At 43.6% G+C, this 19,430-nt stretch overlaps 1 protein-coding gene across 7 annotated transcripts in view; it reads right to left on the minus strand.

Annotated features, from left to right (window-relative positions):
- The window catches only part of PCDH15 (protocadherin related 15), a 659,401-nt gene extending 658,617 nt beyond the window's left edge, over positions 1-784 (minus strand). For all 7 annotated transcript variants that reach the window (XM_082222007.1, XM_082222006.1, XM_082222001.1 and 4 more), the window contains exon 1: positions 304-784. The gene's annotated coding sequence lies outside the window, so the exon portion shown is untranslated. The remainder of the gene's footprint in view (positions 1-303) is intronic.
- Between the last annotated feature and the right edge of the window lie 18,646 nt (positions 785-19,430).

Here is a 19,430-nt window from a genome sequence, read left to right on the forward strand (position 1 = left end):
GATGACCTTCAGGCACCCCCCCCCTTTCTCGGCTCAGTGACAACAGTTGCCTTGGCAGCGCAGGGCCTGGCTCGGCTTCTTCGGCACGCGAGGGAAGCGAGAGGGAAACGCAACTTGGTTCCTTCCCCCCTCCACCCTCCCATCCCATCCTCACCGAAGCCCACCGACGGCAACTTTCCGGCATGGCCAACGGACACTGCAGCAAGGCGAGAGAAAGAGGACGAGCAGCCCAAAAGGAGCGCTTCAAGGAGACGCGGCCGTCTTGTGCCTCCAGCAGGACGCGCGGAGCGGTGCTGCTCTTACCTCAGCAGAAGCCACCTCGGCACAGCCGGCGGATAATCCCCTGCCCGCGCGGGCGGGCGGCCGGCGGCGCTTCCCCTCAGAAGCTGCTCCTCTCGCTGCCGAGGCGAGGCGAAGCGACGTCTTCTTCCGCGGCGCCCTCCGTCCTCGCGCTTCTCCCTCCGCCCGCCCGCCCGCCTCGCTTGGGCGCCACCTGGGCTGAGGGAAGCCGCTTTGCCCCCCGCGCTCCTTCCCTCAGTCAGTCCGCGGGCATCTCTCCACAGGAAGAGGGCGGCGACGACGCTGCTTCGCCCGCCCGGGCTGCAGGCTCGCTCTTCTCCTGCCCGGAAACAGGAGTCTTTGAGAAGGGAGAGCGAGGTGGGGGAAGAAGAGTAGCGGGAGATAATAATAATAAAAAAAAACTTTGAGGTAAAAAAAAGGGGGGACGTAACGTTTAAGGCAGAGAGGGCGGGATGTCGGGGGAGAGACTGAGCACGCGCCCCGCGCGCTCCGCGCGAAGAGGCGCTTCTTGGCCGAGCCTCCCGGCTAGGGGAAAGGTGTCCCCTCCCACCATCCAGGGCAAAGGGAGCTTCGCGGAGCGAGGACGAGCGACGAAGGAGGCGCCTGCCAAATCCTGAGGGAAGCGCGGGGTCGCCTCGGCACGGTAAATCGAGGGGGGTGGCTGGGGGTCAGGGGAGACCGGCCAGTTTTCGCTCTCCTCCTGCAGCAGCAGCAGCGGAGGAAAGAGAAGAGCGCGGAGGGAGGGAGAACTGGAGGAAGCCGCGAGGAGGCAGCAGGTTGCAGCAGCCCTTCTTCAGCCGAGCGGGCGGCGGCGGGGCTCTGGGCTCGCTCCCTCTCGCTGGCGCAGGCGGAGGAGGAGGAAGGCGGCAAGACGACGGCCGCGTCGTTCCTCAGGAGTGAGGGATGGCCGGTCGGCTTCAGATCAGGTGGGCAGGGAAGCTCGGAGAAGATTCCTGGCGCGCTGTCAAGAGGGGTTTGGACACGCCGTCCTCCTCCTCCGCCTCCTCCTCGGCTGTTTCACGCTCCCCGGAGTGAGACGGACGTCGCCGGCGCTGCCTGGGAAGGAGAGGCGAAGCCTTGGCAAAGCGGCAGTGTGGCCACGAGCGGCAAGGCGGGCTCTTTTTCAGATTCTCTCGCACGCGTACGCCTCGCACACGTGCTCTGATGCAAGGGCGCAGGCAGGGGTGCCTCGGAGGGATCGCTTGGTGTGGGGCTCTTGCTGATGCAATTCCCCCAAAAAACTGGCTCGCGAGTACGCCAATCTCATGCCATGAACAGCAAAGGGAGAGAACTGTCATCGGCTCATATGATATCCTCTTCGGAGATTCTCGTCCCAGGCAATGGCTCCATGCAATGGACCCCAGAAACCAGGAAGTTTCCAAAGAATGGCTGCTCAGGGAAGTGAACCTACTGGCAGGTGCTATAGGAAGGGTGCTGCTCCTGGGTACTCCAAGAGTTTTTCAGTTTGCAGCATCACCAGCAGTTTCTAAAGGAAGATGAGTAGTCAAGAGAAGAGTGCTCTGGAGTGAAGTGGTTGGCCCAGGTTTATCCTTCCCTCCATCTTGGAAACTCTGGCTTCACATGGAGTGGACAACTGATACTTCTTCCCAGTGTTCACCACCTTTTCATCCTTCCAAATGGAAAGCCCAAAGGGCAGGAGACTGAAAAGCTGAAATACCAAAGATATTTTACAGCCAAACTGTCAGAAGGGTCATAGCACCCTTCAGGTCCTCGCCTGTGAAAGTAATTGTCCCAGCTAGGCAGACGGGTACTTATAGAGACTACATATAGTTTAAGATCTGGAGGTAGCATGATAGACCCATCGTTTTCTATGGTATGCATCTGTCTTCCCCAACCTGGTGCCTTCCGGATGTTTTGGGCTGCAACACTTATCATTCCTGACCTTTAGCCATACTGGTTGGGACTGATGGAAGTTGTAATCCAAAATAGCTGAAGAGCACTAGGTTGTGAAGGATAATGTTCATTTATTTTTGTCCACAGTTGTCTCTTGTTTTGTTTTGCTTTGCTTTAAGCACTTTCAATTTGTACAAAGCCCGCTTGTCCAGATATGACAGTGGGATGAATGTCCTTGCTAAAGAACACTATCACACCACTTTCAATTTAGTCTCCATCCTATTAGTGGATGCTTGCCCAGAACTGAGAAAGGATTACATCTCTAGATTCCCTTTCTGCATTTTGAACATCTCCTTCTGCTACCCTTTCCTTTACTCTGACTGTTACCTTTCTACTTCACTTCAAATTTAGATTATTTGGAACATAGTGACATAAGAAGAGCCTATTGGATCAGGCCAATGGCCAATCTGGTCTGGCATTCTGCTACCACAGTGGTCAACCAAAGGCCTGTGGGAAACCCACAAGCAGGACTCAAACACAAGAACACTTTCCCCTCCTGTGGTTTTTGGCAACTGGTACTAAGAAGTTTTACAGATAGATAGTGTCAGGTGTGGTGTGGTTGCTTGAGAGCAAACAGGCAAGACTCCGACCTGTCTTTTCCAGGCTTTATTATTAGTGCAAACTATTTATAGTGAATGGGACGTGGGTGGCACTGTGGGTTAAACCACAGAGCCTAGGAATTGCTGATCAGAAGGTCGGCGGTTCGAATCTCGATGACGGGGTGAGCTCCCGTTGCTCGGCCCCTGCTCCTGCCAACCTAGCAGTTTGAAAGCACTTCAAAGTGCAAGTAGATAAATACAGTAGGTTCACCAGAAGCGGCTTAGTCATGCTGGCCGCATGATCCAGAAGTTGTACGCCGGCTCCCTCGGCCAATAAAGCAAGATAAGCACTGCAACCCCAGCGTCGGTCACGACTGGACCTAATGGTCAGGGGTCCCTTTACCTTTATTTACAGTGAAGAGCGTCGCAAGTTCATGTCTGGCTCACTCGCTCACAGAATCTGAGAGTGGGCGGTCCTTGTACCTCCCCCAGCATAACAGTCGTGTGACCCCCAGCCTTCTCCTCCCTTCCTCATGCCAAAACCTACTGTGCAGACTGGGCGCTGGCAAAGGGGTCCTTCTCTCCTCTCTGGCTTGCTCTGCCTCGTGTTGAGGCTTTCCCTTGCATCCCCTGTTCCCACCACCTCCTCTCCACTGGAGGTGGGGCTTTCCTTCTCGACAGAGGAAGAGCTGCTTCACAAAATCTTCATAGGTTCCCTATAACACAACTGCCCTTCCCCCTCTCGCATCTGACCTGATGGCAGTTCCCTGACAGATAGATAGATAGATAGATAGATAGATAGATAGAATTTTGCTATACAGGTTAAGCAGCCAGTAGGATTAAACCTAAGTTTGTCACATTGCAAGTTGTCCCACACATTTCAGCTTTAGATGCATTATATAATACACATAGTGTATTGGCTAGCAGTACCTTTCAAGCACCCTGGGCTTATATTGAAAATTTTGGAGAACCTCATCTCATACTATGTTTGCCATTATGGCACCAGCCTGTGTCTTCAACAGTGTCTATGAAAAAAAAGGTTGCAATGCATGTACCTGAAGCACAGAATTAACTTGGTAGAATCATATCTCTATGCCAGGTTTTGGGGGAAAGCTCACCTGCTAAACTGAAAAACTGAAGATACTGGAGAAGTACAGTAAACATTTTACACAAAAAGGTAGAGTTCTTAACCTGCTAACCTATCTGCTTACCAAGAAAATGTCTGTTACAGAGTGCCCAGAAATAGCATGAATGAATAAACATGGAATTGCACTAAACCCATGCCCATTTGCTCCATAACTGCTTTGAGGCTTTTAAACCACCCTGAGTTTGTTTTTGTTTTTGTTTTTTTACAGCCAAGTGGTGTATAAATTTTTATGAAATAAAACAAATATCAGGTCTAGCCCTTTCATCCCACCTCTTCTTCACCTGTTTTATACAGCTGTATTTAGGCCAACTACATGCAAAGGAGGATAGGGACACATTTTTATAGATTTTTTTTAAAATTTCCCCTTGGCACAACATATACGTGTACAGGAACTCTGCTGTTCTTTGCACCCTGGTCACATTTGTTCAGGGGTGGGCAACCTGTGATCCTTCCAATTCCAGTCAGCCCCAGCCTGCCTAGCCTATTGTCAGAGATGATGGGAGTTGTAGCCACAACATCTGGAGAGTGGCAGGTCCCTTTACCCCTGCCCTTGTTTGATTGTAAAATACAAGGTGGAGTGTCTGAAGGGAAAGCACCTAGCAAAAAACCCACCATCTATCATAGCCAATGGCCAGGCATTAGAAATAGATTTACTGTGAAAAGTTTGCATGACTTACTACCATCTGGGTTGCTGTCACTTACCACTAGAATCCAAGCTTGGCATTGGAAAGGATAGCATATCCTGGGTATATGCCAATCTCAAAAGACTCTGTTTTGAAGGAATGCTATTAAAATGCATGCCCAATGGAATTGCTTACAAACATTAGCTTTATTTTTAAATATATTTCTTTGAGTCACTTAAAGTCAGCTTCCATGCATGTCAGTGTGATTGATCACTTTGTTCCCTGTTTTTGAATTCTTTCACCATCTCCCTTGATTAGATTTGTTCTCTCCCAAGGACACCTCTCTCTCTCTCTCTCTCTCTCTCTCTCTCTCTCTCCACACACCCCACACATACTTGTCTTTCTGGGTTCATTTTTTCCATTTGTATTGGCATGCACTACCACCTTTGATTATTTTGTTTTTACACATCAATCTGCCTTTCTCATGAATGTATTTCTAACATCATATCCTGTTAGGTTACCTTGGGAATTAGAGACTAAGTTTCAGTCAGCTGCAGTTTGTTTATTTATTTATATTATATACCATTCGTCCTTAAAAAACAAACAACACAACACAACAATACCGAGGAAAGACCTACAGCAGAATGGAAAAGTACCTGTTTTGCATCCAGAAGGTCTCAGATTCAATCCCCATGTTCCACTATTAAGGAACATGGTCACATACACAAAAACTAAAATATATCTGCATTTATTCCAAAGCAGCAGTGAGCTATTACATTCCAAAAAGCAACAGAATAATACAAAATTGTTCAGCAAAACACCAACCGGTCAAACAGGAGTGCAGAAGTGCATATTTAAGTAGCTAATGGAACTGAACAATTGATGATGCCTGACTTACCTCCAGTTTGTCTGCATGAGTCTTCTCTCTTGGCTAAGTTTCTGTTAGGACTTGCCTTCATAAATAAAGCTGTGGGCAAGTCTTCTCCATGGCAGTAGTATGTCCAGCAATTACAAAGTGATCCTGGAGGTGGCGTAGTGGCTGTTAGACGTGCATATTTTCTCCTTGCCTTCATATTATTTCTAGATGGTTGTAACTTCCTTTCTGTGTATCTTGTTCCTATGCGTATTTGCAGAAAAAGTAAACATAGGTATATGAAAATCTTTATCACCAAGTTATTATTATTTATTAAATTTATGGGCCATCCTTTATCTAAAGATCACAGGGTAATTTACAACAAAAAAAATACAACATGTATAACCTAACAATAAAAAGCAATAACCCCTCACACACATTTGAAAGGCCAACAGGAAGCAGCTTTATTTTCAAGTAGGTTTGCAGGATTGTATCCATGTTTCTGGTTGCCAGCTTCTGAACCAGTCCTGAGACTTACTTGGATGAGTTACTAATCAGCCTTGGAAGCTATGGCTTCAATACCCATTTTATCTATATAACCTGACAATAAATATATTTATTCATCCAGTCAGAGTTACTTCCAAATGAAAGAGCAGAGGGTTATAGTCTTATTTTTTCTGGAACAGGTAACATAAATGGGTATGTCCCCTACAATGAGCAGCATTAGTTATTCAGTTTATACGTCATTGTTAGCTAGGGTGGAATCTACACACATATTAAAAACACTATGAAAATGCTTTTTAAAAAAAGTTTTGAAAAATACATTGAATTTTGCATAGCTCACTGTTGCCATCTAGTACCACATTTGTATATTGCACTTTACAACACATTTATTTACAGCTGTGTAACTGCACATGGTAACTGCAGTGATAAAGGGCAGGCTTTAAAATAAATAAAAATAAGGGAAAGGGAAATTCTAGTCTCCTGAATTGTTATGTTTCAGAATGCAGTTGAAGGCAAAGGAGCAACATCTCCAGCATTAAGTATATGTCTATCCAGTTCTCTTGGTTTCGTTGTTGTTGTTTTAAAAAACTTTGTTTCTTCTTCAATACTTTATATGTACCTGATCACACAGGAGCTGCCTCCACATATCCATTCAACTTGTACATAATCGCAAAGAATGTGCTCAATAACAAAATGCAGGAACTTGCCCAATTCCTACAGCCAGTTGTCTTTTACATTAATTGTCCTTTCACAACATATTCTACTACTGTAATATCCAGTAGCTCACTATTCCACACCCAATTACCAATTTGGAAAGGAGAGAATGGGAGATGGGATAGAGGATTTTTACAGTCCCTGCCTAGTTCCTTTTGGTTTGCAGCTGCCAGCTATATGAAATAAAATCTATGCTGTCAAGTGCAGGGAGATTGTGCCCCCTTCTCTGTTTGGATGTTTGTTGTACTGCAGCTGAAACTGGAGAGTCTGCTTCCAGCTCTTATTCCCACTTATAAAAGCCATTAACAGAATGAAGCTTTTCAGAAGACCACATGGAGAAAGCGATACCTCTGTTTTATATATTAGCCTTCACCTTTAGCCAAACAAACCAGCCAACAAAAACCAGCCTGCACTTTTAACACCTTGATAAGACTTTTTGTTGCTGCTTTCATTAAAATCACTATCCTGGGTGGTTTCTGACTCTCTGCTGTGCCAAGTTCTCTCAGTTCTTTGCTTGCGTGTTAAAAATCAAATGTGCGCATGGATATTTTCATACATTCCTTCAGTATATATAATATTGTATTCTAGGTGCTGTCTTTTTTTCTGGCAGGCCTCCCCCCTCCCAGCAGCTGCAAAATAGGGTGGAATCCAACAGGTTGAGCATTTGCACAACTACAATTACCAGGGGAAGCCCCCCCCCACAGATTTCTTGACCTATTGTACTTTTCTTAAAGATCCAGGATTTTGACAAGCAAGGATTTTGACAAGCAAAAGGTAGAGCCCAACTGGTACTTAGAAGTGTTACACACACACACACACACACACACACACACATATACAGTGGTACCTCGCAAGACAAATGCCTCGCAAGACGAAAAACGCGCAAGACTAAAGAGTTTTCCGTTTTTTGAGTCGTTCCGCAAGACGAATTTCCCTATGGGCTTGCTTCGCAAGACAAAACGTCTTGCGAGTTCTTGCGAGTTTGTTTCCTTTTTCTTAAAGCCGCTAAGCCATTAATAGCCGCTAAACCGTTAATAGCCGCTGAGCTGCTAAGCCGCTAATAGCCATGCTTCGCATGACGAAAAAACGCAAGATGAAGAGACTCGCGGAACGGATTAATTTCGTCTTGCGAGGCACCACTGTGTGTGTGTGTGTGTGTGTGTGTGTGTGTATTTCAATTGAGTAACTTGCTTGTCAAAGGCATGCTTATCTATGCGTTAATATGCTAAAATATATTAAACTGAAATAGCAGGCTTGTCGGCAACAAAAATCCTGCTTAGCTTAGAGATAGTCCCATTGGACTCCAGAGGAGCTGTCCATAATCTTGGCTAATTCTGACTTTAAAAAAACAACAATCCCAAAACACTACCGTACTTTCCCATGTATAAGACTATGTTTTATCCCTTCAAAGTCATGCTAAAAATTTGGAGTCGTCTTATACATGGATAGTGCATAGGTTGGACATTTGATTGGTTGCTGTCAATGGCTATTGTGCATGTTATTGGTTGCTGTGTCAATGGGTGGTGTTGATTGGCTGATGCTCTGGCAGTTGGGCAGGCGATTGGCAGCTTCTGCCAGCGATGGGACAGATGGGAGGTGGATTTAGCGATGCATGTGGGTGTGTGATTTTTGGCTTGGCAATCCCCCTAAAAAAGCTCAATAACTCTGGGCAATCCCCCCAAAAAAGCTCAACCATCTCCCCCCATTTTCTTAAATTTGAGTCTCCCAAAATAGGGGTCATCCTATACATGGGGTCATCTTATAGACAGAAAAGTACGGTAATTATACAGACCTTCCGCATTTAGCTTTCATGTGGGCTATGATTTGAAATTAGAGTGGATATGTGGATGCATGCATGTTAGCCCTGCTACCCTGACTACCTGGTTTAAAATCACTTTCAGTCTTCGACTGGGCCAGGATTGTGATTGTGAAAGTATATTTACAAAACAGTTTCCAATTCTGAAAGGTCTCTTCTTCCGCTCTTGGTAGCCGCTTTATCTGCATGACACCTCTCCTAATTGTTGCACACATGAATTGAATTAAGCAGATGTTCCTTGGGGGCCAAGCTCACAAGACAAGAAGCATAAAAAGTTTTCCTAGCAAATAAATTACCTGCTCTTTCTTTGTTGAATTATTCACAATTTTCTCCTTAATGCAGTAATTATATCATAAGCCACTGTCAAGGTAATGAGCGAATTGTTTAATTTCTATCAGATTCAGTGCAGTAATGAGAATTCTTAACACAATCTATACTGTAATAGATTTAAGCATTACGTTTAATTGATAGAAACCAATACACTGAAATTACTTTGCACATGCTCTGTGATTTATTTGAAATAAATTGGTGGGCTTTGGTTTTTTTCTTTGGGAAACAGGAGGAAGAAATCCTGTGCTATAGAATATATTATACAGCAGTGGGGGAAAACATATTGAATACATCAATAACATTGTATATATCCTGTTGTAATTATTTCCTGAGATTCAAGGTGCTCCTGTAGTTTGAATGTTTTGGTAAAGCTTAAGATGAATATTTACAAATCAGGTTGACAACTGACCAGGAAAAAAGTGTGCTCTGGTGCCTTTAGCAGCAGTTTGATCTACAGAAATCAGAAAATTAAACTTATTAATGGTATAGAGATAAACAATTTCACCTGTTAGAACCTGCAGATCAAACTGCTGTTCAACTTTTAACGAATCAGGAGCTGATTAAAGTTGACAACCCTCTCCTACAAATAAAAATGAACCTCTGTAGCACACATCAAAATCTAATAGACATTGTGGCCAAGATCCAAAACCCATCCAACTTTGGGTTTGTTTCCCAAACAGTGGTGCTATATGCCATATGGTGGTCTGTTTTTGAAAATGGGATGAGTTTCAGAAGCAGTTTGTGAATGGGCACAGGGGATCTGTAGTTAAGGGAGGGGGAGTTCTAAAGTCCCACAAGACATGCACAAGCCCTTGACCACTTTTAGAACATCTCTTTGGATCTCTGCCTGTTCTTTTCAAGTGTCATTGTAACTACTTCTGGAGCAATATTTTAAAGGAATAACAACACAGTCTACTAAGAAGTGAGGCCAGTACACTCATTCCCTGCTAGCGCGGCTTCCCATAGGCACCTATGAAAATAGGATGCTGGGCTAAATGGGCCTTTGATCTGATTCAGTAGGCTTCCTCTTAGGTTATAATTTTTTACTTTGAAACAAAGGAACAGATTCTGTCACTCCATAATTGATGTCTGCTCGGGTTCTTGCTCTCTCGGCACCAACAGCAGAGCAGCCAGCACCCCCTGCCCCCTTCACAGACTGATCCAGATCAGAGTAGCTAATGATCTAGGTCAGAAGATCACATCTCCTCTACCACAAAGTTCTTATAGACTGCTGACTTGAACTTAAAGAGTCCTCACAACAAGGGCTTGTTGGAATTGCCCTTCAACCTTACCAATGACACAGAGACAGCTCTGACCATATTTTCCTAAGTATTCATCCCACCCTACACTCCACCCCAAGCACCTGAATTTGCAGTCAGCAAACCAATGGATGGTACTATTATTCAAAGGTGATAAGGAAAAAACTATGAGAATTAATGACCAATAAACCTCTTGTTGCATATGTACAAACTCCTAAGCAAAATAATTACTAAGTGCTTAACTAAGAAACTGGATAGAATATCAAGCTAGCGAACAGGCAGGGTTTAGAGAAGGATATTCCATAGGAGAACCTTTACCTATGAAAATACTGATAGAAAAATGTAATGAACATAAAATTCCTATATACATTGGATTATTCAATTCTGAAAGAAACCTTTGACAGTATTGAAACTTGGGCTGTACAATGAGTGTTACAAAACTGTAGAATTGACAGCTGATACTACTGCAAGAATGGCAGGTGAGGCAACAGCAACATATCTCCATGTAAAGACAAATCCAAAACCCTTAAAAAGAGGCATACAGCAAGGAGATCACTTATCACCTAAGCTATTTATACTCACCTTGGAAAATGTGTATAAAATGCTGGAATGGTCAGAGAAAGGAGTCAAAGAAGATATCTAAATCATCAATGAAATGCAGATGATATCGTAAAAGTCAGAAGTCAGTAAGAACTACAATAAATGTTGTTAGGACTGAAGATGAATCTAGCCAAGACAAAGGTAGTTTTTAAAGAAAAGAATGAAACACAATTAGAAAATAAAGCAATACAAGTAGACAAATATTTATGACAAAACAAAATCATGCTAGGAATAGAAAATCAAAGAATGGAAATGAAGAAGAGAATAAAATAACTGTGGGCAGCCTTTGGAAAACTCAATTTTATAATGAAAAATAAAAATATTTGCATAGGCCTGAACATTACAGTGTTCAATATGTGCATATTATTTGTGATATGGAGCAAAGAACATGACACAGAAAAACATGAGCAGCTTAAGAGTAACAAGAAGCCATGGAACACACAATGTTGGGAATATCGTTAAGATATAGAAAAACTAATAATTGAATATGACAGAGACTGAAAGTTATGGATGTAGTGGAAAGGGCCATGAAGTTAAAATGGACACATGCAGAACATGTGGTAAGAGGGGATTCAGGGCAATGAAACAAAGCAATGTATGCTTTATTTTTAAAAGACCAAGGGGACGACCACCTATGTGGTGGGCAGATACCGTAAATCTAAAATTAACAGTAGGGCTTATGTCAACGTAAGGAGCAAACAAGGGAGAGTGATGGAGAGAAGTTGAAGAGGTGTGTCTCCAAAGCTGGATGTGAGACACCCCAAAAGGATAAAGAAAAAGCAGTGGGTTAAGGTGGACCTAGATAGCCGATGGTCCAGTAATGAGTTGTATGAACCTTTTGCATATAGTTCAATAGGGAGGCTTGCTTGGCACCTTTGTTACATATTTTTAGGCACCAAGCAGAAACATTCTTCTTCTTCCAGGTATTTGGCTCATTAAACAATCCATGGCCTTTTAACCTGTGGTGGGGATATTGGTTTTGTTTGTTATTATTGTATGCATTTTTATATTGTAAACTGCCCTGTGATCTTTGGATGAAGGGTGATATAGGAATTTAATAAATCATAAACCATGATCATGGGTTTGTTGAAAATTTGTGTTTATAAATTGCAAAATCAATTAAGCAGACGGCTTTCTAGTGTCAAGCTGTGATGCCGCTGGGTTGGTAAAGGCTATTGGTAATTACTAGCCTTGATGCTCTTTGTGGTCAGAGGCTGTATGCTTCTGAATACCCGTTGCTGGAAATCACAGAAGAGAAGAGTGCTCTTGCACTTGGTGTTGCCTGCTTGAAAGGAGAGTGCTGGTTGTCCAATACACTGCATTGTCTGTGGGATCACTTCACACACACAAAGTGGCTCTCATGTGGCTGTGACTCAGCTATGTTTGAAGAATATCCCAAATAGACCTCATTCTAAAAAAATCCATAAAACTGGAGTTTGCTGAGTTTCTGTGAACCATTAGAATGACTTATCATAGCTCTTCATGTATTAAGAATTCAGAAAACTTCACCACTAACATGGAATTATTATTATTTTTTAGGACTCATTGCTATTTGAAAGGTAATGATTTAATTGCTCAAATATTAATTTCCTCCTGCAACAGATTGTTCGGTGATATTAGATCAGCTCAGTGAGTAGAACCGCAAAATAAAGCTGAAGAGCATTATTAATTGAATATTTGAATGCACTGAAATATTTAAATTACTGTCTTATAAAATTTAGGGTAAATTATTACTTTTGGTTTTTGAATGCTGCAATTTATTTAGTTAATGTCTTAAAGCTCTGTTTAGTATTTTATTATTATATGATGGAAGTAATTACAAGATCACCAGATAACAAGAGCACTTCATGAAATGTCTTCTGTTAGAAACTTGTTTTTATATGGACACACCAGATATGTAAAGGGTGATAAAATCATATTGCCTATTGGAATATGTCTTTTATGCATTTATTCAAGTACAGGTGTCCTGGCATGAATACAGCAACAACCATGACAACCAAAGTGCATATGGTAACAGTAAATTATTGTATAGTGATCATGCTTAGCAACAGAGCAGTATCAATAGAAACCCCATTCTTTTGGTTGACACACATTGAACAGACAGTGGCAATGCAGCAACACTGGGCAGGATTTTCTACAATAACTTTGCTCATTGAAAGCCTGTTGTCAGGGTTGCTTCCAGATCCTAGCTCACAGAGGATCACGCTAGCCAACGATCATTAAATAAAAGTCTTTATTGAGTTACAGTTTCCATTCTCAAGCTGCTGCGTGCAACTCTACGTCTTATGCTTAGATCGGCGAAGCTCCGTCTGAGTCTCCGCCCCTTGTGCACCAACTTAATATCCTAGCCCTGCTCCACCTTTTCCGCCTGACAGTTCTCCTCTGGGTCCCTCTGCCCCCCGGGGTCTCTTCCTTCCGGGATTCTTCTGACGCTGACCCCCCGGACCCTCCTGTCTCCTTGCGCCGGGCTTTAGGACCTGGCTCCATTTCCGGGCTGCCTACTGCGCCACCTTCCTGTGCATTTGAACTTGGCGCGCGCGCCCAACCTTCCACTTTCCGTCTAACCGTCTCTTCGCTCCCCGATGGAGGTGTGGCCACTCCTGACTCGTGCCCTCCCTCCTGTTGTGAGCTGCCAGCGCTTGATCCCTGGCGCCCTTCCTCTTCCCTGCTCTCTGGCGGTGACGCTGGTCCCGATTTCCAACTGCTCCCCTCTGAGTCCCCTCTGGCTCTATCTTCCTGGGGTGTCCCCCTAGTCTCCCCCCTTGCCCTGGCCACTGGTGCTCCTTTTTGTGAATCTTCTGATTCACTGGAAAGACTCGGAGATCTCGGGTCGTCGTCATCACTCATCTTTTCCTCTGCCTCCTCCCCCTCGCTCTCTGTTTCCTCCCTTGCCCTCGCCTCTGCTCCTGAACCCCTGACACCTGTGTTTTCAGCTTCAAAGACCATGCATAAAAGATCACTTTGCCACACAATAGCCTGCTAAGTTATCCCAAAAACCTTTTGCACAAAATTTTGTTTCGTTTGGTTTTTTCCCCAAAACTGCCCCACAACAAACCAAACTCACACCTATTGCTTGCATTCCAACGAACCCCACCCCTTATCTGTGGGGAAATAATAGCATGCGTGATTCATAGTGTGTAACAAAAAAACTAAAGTGAAAGCTTACACTGGAAATATTTCAATACTAGGCTTACCTTTTATGGGAAGGAAGCTCTCAAAAGTGTTATAGAAACCTGAGAACATTAAAATCATTGACAAATAAATGGCTGCCTCCTTATTTCCCTGTCTGATTGCAAACTGCCCTTTCCCTTCCCATATCTGATACCTGAGTGTCATTACCTGGGACACAGGTGAATGTCATGACCTGAGAGCCACTGGGGTCAACACAGCAGGCAGGCATTTCTGAGCATACAGCCTGCTAAGTGTTGAGCCTGCATAAACATGTTCCCAGTCACAACCACAATGTATCTGTGCCATTGTCCTGCATAAAAGTATATAACTAGCTAAGCATATATTCTTCATGCACCTCAACCTGTCTTTTTGCTAATAAGCAGGGGCTCGCTTATCAGCTTCACATACCAGTAATGCGAAGTGGCCTTGAAGAGACTAGATGCTCCAAACTGACTGCTTCATGTAACAAAAATGCAACATTTTGCACGAGATAGAAGAATAATGAATTTATAAACTTTGTTCAGAACTATATCTATTTCCATGGTACAGCCAGTAGACAGGCGCGTGCTTTTTTGTGAACCAATTAGAAGTGAACATGAGACGACCACAAGCTGTCCACACGTTCTGTTATCCAATCATGTTGCTGAAAGGGATTGTTCACGAGCTAAGCATGTAAAGAAAATGGTATAAAAGTGTCTTGAATTTTGTATTCAGGGTCCAGAATTCGGAGAATTCCTCTGGATCATTTCTTCTTACTGCAGTCTGCAATAAATGTGAACTCCTTCCATGGCATTGCTGTCTTTATTTGGCTAAAGAGGACCCACATATTTCCAGACCCTCCTTTGTAGGGTAACATATCTTTGGTATAAACAGGCCACAACTTAATTCCTTCCACTGCCTTTAACTTTTCCATCTTTTGTCCAGCCTCCCTGGACTTTTTTATTTTGCTTCTACTTCCCCATCTATAGCCCTCTGAGCTCAAGTACTCTAAATTTCTCTGATTGTAACTTTGCCAGTTTCATCCCCCCCCCATGATCTACCGATATTTCCTTCAGATTCTTCTTTCTTAGAGCACTGGGTACCCTCACCTTTCCTTCAGCTTTCACCCTCTGGTGTCCTCCATTATTTTCCCATCTGCCTTAGACTCCTTGCTAGTCTTCCACCAATCCCTGTGTGTATCAACGTTTAATCTCAGCCAGCTGGCAACTTTTCCTTCACTCACAGAGGCTTGAATGCAAACTGCAATGTTCTCTGAGCCACTGAACATTCTGAGCTATCACACCTGCTCAGCTAATCTGTGTCAAAGCCCCCACTCCACCCCACACATACAATGTGAGACTCAAACACAAGTTCACATAAAATGTGCCAATGGATTTCAATGAAATGATAAGGGGCTAATAATAATAATAATAATAATAATAATAATAATAATGTGACTGGATTTGTTGCTGCTGCTGCTGTTATTGTTATTATTATTATAACAGCTTCAGCTGGGGAGGGCGGGATATAAATAAAATTTATTTATTATTATTATTATTATATACTGCCTTACACCCATAGATCTCAGGGTGGTTCACAACATGAAATTACAAAATGCATAATAAAAATAACAACAAAGACAACACAATAATCCTCCCTTCCACAACACATTTAAAAGGTCATTAGATGTCAGTCAGCCAAAGGCCTGGTTAAAGAGGAATGTTTTCACCTAGTGCCTAAAGGTGCAAAACAAAATTGCCTGGTTAGCCTCCCTGGGGAGAGCATTCCACAACCTCTTGTGGAGGAAGCACACAAAGTGTCAGGAAAAAGCAGCAATGCAAAAGCCAGCTGCAGGTGGCTGGAAAGCAAAACAGGATGTTGTAGTCTGGAACTGTACTGGTGGGAAAAAGGGGCAGTCCATTCTCTATACTGAGCACCGGATGTTAGCTCAGAGTGTCATCTGACCTGTACTGGAAGTGCAGGGGTGGAGCGGAGACTCTACTGCTGGAGTCTGGAAGGTACAGACACGTTTTCTCTGTACTGCTGAACGACAGGAATAAAAGACATGTAAAAGGACTCCTGCTTGTCTTTCTCCCCCTCCCTGGGGAGTGCAGGGAGGAGGGAGAGAAGGAGGAGGGTGTGTTCTCCTCACGTTTGAGGAGAATCGCCGATTTACAACCTTGCCTGCCGGGAGACGCAGACGGAAGGTCAACAAGGATCCCAGCCGAATGCCTGGAGTGAGGCCGGTGTACCTCTGGCCGCGGCTGGAATCCTGACACAAAGAAGGGCCTCAGTTGATGATCTCAGGATCTGGGTGGGTTCAAATGGAGGGAGGCAGTTCTTAAGGTATTGTGGTCCTGAGCTGCTTAAGGCTTATAGGTCAAAACCAGCATTTTGAATTGGGCCCGGAAACTAATTGATAGCCAGAACAGTCAGACCAGGATCAATGTAATATACTTAAACTGTTTTGCCCCAGTGAGCAACCTGGCCACTGAATTCTACGCTAGCTGAAGTTTCCAAAATGTCTTCAGAGGCAGTCCGATGTATAATGTGTTGCAGTAATCTAACCTAGAGGTTACCAGAGTACAGCTGCTCCAGAAGGATACTATGGTCAATGGTAGCGAAAGCCGTTGAAGTTGAGGCATCATAATGAAATAGCTGTAGTTCCTAACCGCTGTATCACCTATGTGTAAAATAATAATATATAATTTCATTCCTAAAGAAGTTATTCGGAACTTGGAACATGGTTAAAGAAGTTATTCGGAACCACCTCTTTTAGAGGTGGAATCTAGCTTGACTTTTATAAAATGCATTTTATTATTCTGAAAATACATAAAAACTTCACAAAAGACTTATTATTCTGAAAATAATAAAGCTAATTCTTATATGCTGCTGTATTTCACAATATCAAATTGTATTCTGTGTTTTCCATTAATATTCAGTAATACAGAGTAATTGGGAGTTTTCATAATTAAAGCTTCAGCACCATGGATAGCAGAAAACCAAGGAAAACATAACATGATTTGAAGACTGTGGCTTTCTACATTCTCCTTCCAAACTCAGTTAATTGTACACAGGAGCCATTTAGGGTAGTTACTACAGTTGTTGATTAAAGCATAGAAGAGGTCTATTTGCACCCACCCACCCAAAAAAACCTATAGTTCAGCTGAACATTTTTTTGTAAAAAAAAAACACCTCTGAGTATACTGCTAGAGTATACACTAGAAATACTGCTGACAAGAAAAAAACACCAATGCAAATGCTGTTCTATTTGAATATAAACTCTGTACAATAATGTAATGGTGTCAAATGCCATGCTAATGAATGAGTACAATGAAATAAAGGTCACATTTTGGCAATCCTATGTTAGTAAGAATAGGCTGCATTGTTCTGAGAGTACTTTTGCCTGGTGTATGATGACCCCTGGTGAATTCTAAGGGATGTGTTCTCATGAAAATTTCTTGTAGCCAAAAGAAAACCTTCACAATTATACCATGGCTTCAGGCATAAAAATATAGGTTGATATAAAAGCACTCGCTCCATTGCTGACTCCTTAATGAGCCTGTAAACTCCAGCCTACATTTATTGGTGCCTGATTTTAAGAGATGGCCGCAAAAATGTGCCAGGGCAGCAGCTTTTACAGAATATTATTTTTCACATTTGCAGCTGCAGGTCAATCATGGCTTTGAGAACGTTTTATGAGGATGCAGCCAAAAGGTCAGAGTTCAGGAGACTTTTGCAGAGCAGGCAGAGAAGCTACATCACTTCCCAAACACTGAAACCCATAGAGTGAGAAGGCTGTTTTATGGATTCATGTTAAGCACAGAAGAAACAACACCTGATATAAGACTCATTGATAGCTTTGAAAATTTCATAAGCTTTTGTATGTTACAAGAATCTCTAACAGATTGGTAGAGTCACATGTTGCTAGCAATCCACATTAGGAAAAAAATGTGTTATCAACATCTAGATTGTGAATGAGCAGCATTGATTTAGTTACAGACTGTAAAGCTTTTAAGCTCATGGGCACAAACCCTTTCAGAAATTAGTTGCACGTAACATTTAAGTAAGGCCTGTTCCGTTCTCCACTTCCATTTGGATTGTAAAGAGCTTTTAAGATTAAAAAAAGAAAGAAAAACAGATGTAGCAAAACAAAACCTGCTGTTATGTGAAATAAAGACATTATCTTTCCAAAAACATGTCTGAACTTTTTTGTGCAAAGTATGGTTAGAGGGATGGGAAACATGTGGCTTTCCAGTTGTTGTTTCTAATTATCCCCAACCATTGACCATGCTAAGCTGATGGGAGCTGTAGTCTAACAACATCTGGAGGTCCTGAGGTTCTTTATCCCTGCAATAGTAGCAACAGGTATATGCAGGAAAGTCCTCAGTTGTCAACCACAAGCTCACTAGATAGCAGGAGTGACCATCAAGGAGATGTCACTGCCACTGTTGCATACTGGGCTGGGGCAGGGCAGGGCAAGGCAGCAGGTTGGTTGCAGGTGCCAATCCAGTGCTCCCACTCACCTCTACACCTCCACTGCCTCACCTCTATGTCTTATTGGTAAGTAGCAGCAAAACTGGTGCTGGGGGGGGGCAGTTATTCTGCAACACTCCTCCTCCCTGTCAGATATCCTCAGGCAAGCCATTAGTAGAGGCAAAGTAACAGGATTTCATCAAAATGTTTTGAGGGACAAAAGTCTGGCATCTGTTTTGTGATCATTGTTAAAGGTAAAGGGACACCTGACCATTAGGTCCAGTTGTGACTGACTCTGGGGTTGCGCTCTCATCTCGCTTTACTGGCCGAGGGAGCCGGCATACAGCTTCCGGGTCATGTGGCCAGCATGACTAAGCCGCTTCTGGCGAACCAGAGCAGCGCACGGAAACGCCATTTACCTTCCCGCCGGAGCGGTACCTATTTATCTACTTGCACTTTGACGTGCTTTAGAACTGCTAGGTTCGCAATGGGAGCTCACCGAGCAATGGGAGCTCACCCCGTCGCGGGGATTCAAACTGCCAACCTTATGATTGGCAAGTCCTAGGCTCTGTGGTTTAACTCACAGCACCACCCACGTCCCTGTGATCATTTTTTGAGAAAGTCTTGCTAGGTGAAAATACGAAACGGCCACCACTCAATAGGTTGTGTATGTGAGTCTTCTTAATGAGTTAGTGGTGACATGATGATTGTGTGGTGGGGGGATCTGATGCGGAGCTGAAATAAATCTGGGGCTCCACTGGTGCAAAGTTACTCTGTCTGATTTTGGGTGAGTCCCCCTCTCACTGAAACCTCTCAAGCCATAGCTCATGCTGTTCAGTCAGGCATCCTGACACCTCAGAGTCACTTTTTGAGGGCACAGAGGGATGTAAATGGGACATTGGTTGTGTGGATTGCTTTCCACTTGCATAGCTTTTAGATCCCATCCCTAAGTGTGCCAGTGTGGTATAGTGGTTAAGAGCGGTAGTCTCGTAATCTGGGGATCCGGGTTCGCATCTCCGCTCCTCCACATGCAGCTGCTGGGTGACCTTGGGCCAGTCACACTTCTCTGAAGTCTCTCAGCCCCACTCACCTCACAGAGTGTTTGTTGTGGGGGAGGAAGGGAAAGGAGAATGTTAGCCGCTTTGAGACTCCTTCGGGTAGTGATAAAGCGGGATATCAAATCCAAACTCCTCCACTACTACTAC

This window comes from Podarcis vaucheri, assembly GCF_965113315.1.
Source record: "Podarcis vaucheri genome assembly, chromosome: 5".
Lineage (NCBI taxonomy): Eukaryota > Metazoa > Chordata > Lepidosauria > Squamata > Lacertidae > Podarcis > Podarcis vaucheri.